This window comes from Syngnathus typhle, linkage group LG10, assembly GCF_033458585.1.
Source record: "Syngnathus typhle isolate RoL2023-S1 ecotype Sweden linkage group LG10, RoL_Styp_1.0, whole genome shotgun sequence".
NCBI lineage: Eukaryota > Metazoa > Chordata > Actinopteri > Syngnathiformes > Syngnathidae > Syngnathus > Syngnathus typhle.
The window spans coordinates 14,213,863-14,217,500 of record NC_083747.1 but is presented as its reverse complement, the minus strand read 5'-3'; the positions used below and the strand labels follow the sequence as shown (position 1 = coordinate 14,217,500).

At 60.1% G+C, this 3,638-nt stretch overlaps 1 long non-coding RNA gene across 1 annotated transcript in view; it reads right to left on the bottom strand.

The window, feature by feature from the left end:
• LOC133161604 (uncharacterized) overlaps positions 1 to 3,423 on the bottom strand; it is a 5,437-nt gene extending 2,014 nt beyond the window's left edge. The window contains exon 1 of the long non-coding RNA XR_009716097.1: positions 1 to 3,423. This exon is cut by the window's left edge and continues 423 nt beyond it. This is a non-coding gene — a long non-coding RNA (uncharacterized LOC133161604).
• Between the last annotated feature and the right edge of the window lie 215 nt (positions 3,424 to 3,638).

The window sequence follows — 3,638 nt, the reverse complement described above, 5'->3', positions numbered from 1 at the left end:
ACTTTTCGACAGCAGAGAGATCCTTTTTCTTTCCCATGTTGCTTGTTCCAGATGAAAAAGAGACCGGAGATGTGGAACGCCAAGCTTAAATAGTTTTTCCTCAATTGGGCTCACCTGGCAGACTATCACAGGTGTCTGAGATTGATTTCAGACACAGACACAGAATACCGTCCATGAGTTCAATTGAAAAACAAAAAATGTAATCTTTATGACACTTAAATACAATTTGCATAATAATTTGGAACACGGTGTATACTTGCATGGCTTAATCTTTGAGACAAGCATATGCTACTGGCAGGATCAACCAGGTAGGGGTGGGGGTCAGAAGGGGTTGCTCGGCCGAGCGGTTTCTGCGACATTTTCCGGACGCCACTCGCGTCAGCAGGGGCTTGCTGGGGTAAATGGTCTTCGCGAGCCTAGCGGGTGGGACGGGGCCTCCGGCCGGCAACGGAACCTTCAAGCCGCTCGCTGAGGCCTTGACGAGAGGAGCCGGCCCGCACTCCGTAAGCTGATCCGTGTGAGCTGGCCCGCCCTTTAGTTGCCGCCGCCGCCGCCGCGGTGTCGCTGTGTCTGCCGCGCGCGTACTGTGGCCAGTTCAGACCCGTAGGACGCTGATGCTGACGTCGCTTGGCAAGCGGCTCCCATCGGTTGGTCGGGGGACGGGCGGTTCGCGTGAGGGTTGGGGACGAAGCTCGGGAAGAGCGAACTCGGCAACGGGGGTGGCACGTCGGTCGGGCTTGGCCAGCGGGGGCCGAGGATGAACCGTGCGGGCACGGCGGTGATCCAGGGGAAAGGCGTCGGCCTTCCAGGCCCGAGCTGGGGGAACGTGCGATGACCCAGGCGGGAAGCTGCGCCCCGTCCGAGTCAGACTCGGTCGTTGCGGCCCGCTGAGGCTCGCTTCGTTTCCGTAAAGCGGGGGTCGGGGGCGCGGCGCTGTGCCGGCGACTTGCCCGCGCGAGGCACGCGCGCCGAGGCCCAAGCGGGAAGCTGCGCCCCGTCCGAGTCAGACTCGGTCGTTGCGGCCCGCCGGTCTCGCGCTGCGGCCAGGATGCGGAGTTGGATCGACACTGGTGGGAGCCGGGGGGTCGAAGGGGTTTCCGGCCGCCCCTCCGTGCTCAGCGCCGCTGTCACCCAGACGGGAAGCTGCGCCCCGTCCGAGTCAGACTCGGTCGGTGCGGCCCGCTGTGGCCAGCTGGCAACTAGCTACGGAAGGGTACCGGCGCTCCCGACGAACCCGCCGGGGTGGCTGGTGACCAACGCTGCGTTCGGCGCTTATTGCTGCGACCGGGGGGAAGCTGCGCCCCGTCCGAGTCAGACTCGGTCGTTGCGGCCCCCCCGAGGGTTTGAGAAACAGCATTCGCGGTAGACCGGCGTGGCCGGCGGACGCCCACGCGGCGTGCCACGATCGGATCGCGCGCTCGGCCTCCGTTGATTTCCTCTAGGTGCGTGATTCGGGGCGTCTCGGTCTCGCTGCCGTACGGTCGCGCCAAGGCCTGCGGGGGCGGCGCGTAGCGCACGCTCTCGCGGCGGCCGAGGCGCTAGTGTGCGACCCGCAAGTGGGGAGGAACCGTCCACCCAACGCCGGCGCGAGCCGGGGCCGGTGGGGGCCCTACCAAGGCGGGTCACGAGTGCCAGTCGGTCAGTTCGGGAGAAGGGGAGGGTTCTCGGAGGCCCGCCGGGAGCAGACGGGGGTCCGGAAGCTGAGGGGGGTGAAGGACGGCGGCCGGGAGCAGACGGCCGTCCCCAGGAGGGGGGTGTTTGTTCACGTGCGGACGCCGGGAGCAGGCGGCCGTCACGCGATTCTGCCAGTCGTTCCCACCGGCCTGTGTTTAAGGAGGCGGCCGGTCCTCCGTCCTTGGATGGATAACATTCGCAGATTTTCGCCCGGCCTGTGTTTAAGGAGGCGGCCGGTTCCTCCGTCCTTGGATGGATAACATTCGCAGATTTTTGCCCGGCCGGTTGTTTGAGGAGGCGGCCGGTTCCTCCCTCCTTGGATGGATAACATTCGCAGATTTTCGCCCGGCCTATGTTTAGTGAGGCGGCCGGTCCTCCCTCCTTGGATGGATAATATTCGCAGATTTTCGCCCGGCCTGTGTTTAAGGAGGCGGCCGGTTCCTCCTTCCTTGGATGGATAACATTCGCAGATTTTCGCCCGGCCTATGTTTAGTGAGGCGGCCGGTCCTCCCTCCTTGGATGGATAACATTCGCAGATTTTCGCCCGGCCTGTGTTTAGTGAGGCGGCCGGTCCTCCGTCCTTGGATGGATAACATTTGCAGATTTTCGCCCGGCCTATGTTTAGTGAGGCGGCCGGTCCTCCCTTCTTGGATGGATAACATTCGCAGATTTTCGCCCGGCCTATGTTTAGTGAGGCGGACGGTCCTCCGTCCTTGGATGGATAACATTCGCAGATTTTCGCCCGGCCTGTGTTTAAGGAGAAGGCCGGTTCCTCCTTCCTTGGATGGATAACATTCGCAGATTTTCGCCCGGCCTATGTTTAGTGAGGCGGCCGGTCCTCCGTCCTTGGATGGATAACATTCGCAGATTTTCGCCCGGCCTGTGTTTAAGGAGGCGGCCGGTCCTCCACGAGATTCTGCCAAACGTTCCACCGGCCTGTGTTTAAGGAGGCGGCCGGTCCTCCCCGTCGTTCCGCCGGCCTGTGGTTAAGGAGGCGGCCGGTCCTCCACTATTCCTTCCTTGGATGGAAAACATGTAGCACTTTGAAAATTTTCGAGCAATGTGGCACTTTGAAAATTTTCGAGCAATGTGGCACTTTTAAGATTTTCGAGCAATGTGGCACTTTGAAAATTTTCGAGCAATGTGGCACTTTGAAAAATTTCGAGAGTTTTTGTACTCATCATATTCTGGCGCACCAACAGACCAAAGCTGGTACTGCAATTACCCCTGGTACCCCAACCCCTGGTACCTGAAGGGACTTTGAAAAATTTCGCCAAATTTCGGAGGGAGCTCCAGGGCGAGAGGCTGATTTTTCGCTATTTGCGGCCGACCGCGGAACCAGCGCGGAGCGGACACTTTACGGCGCAAGAGCCGTTGGCACTTAGATATTTTTCGCCAAAGTTGGCGCGAGCTCCAGGAGTAGAGGCTGATTTTTCGCCATTTGTGGCCGACCGCGGGAACCAGCCAAAGCGGACACTTTACGGCGCAAGAGCCGTTGGCACTTAGAAATGTTTCGCCAAAGTTGGCGCGAGCTCCAGGGGAAGAGGCTGATTTTCTGCTATTTTTGGCCGACCGCGGGAACCAGCCAAAGCGGACACTTTACGGCGATAGAGCCGTTGGCACTTAGGAAATATTCGCCAGAGTCCGCACGAGCTCCAGGGAGAGAGGCCGAATTTTCGCGATTCGGATCCGACAGGGGAACCGTCGCAATTCGGGCAGCTTGTGCGGCAGCCCACGCTGGCACTTAGAAAATATTCTGAAATTCTCACCGACCTCCGTGGTGGAGAGGCCGAATTTTTGACATTCGGGGCCGACCGGGGAACCGTCGGCACTCGGACAGCTTGTGCGGCAGCCCACGCTGGCACTTAGAAAATATTCAGAAATTCTCACCGACTTCCGTGGTGGAGAGGCCGAATTATTGCGATTCGGATCCCACAGGGGAACCGTCGCAATTCGGACAGCTT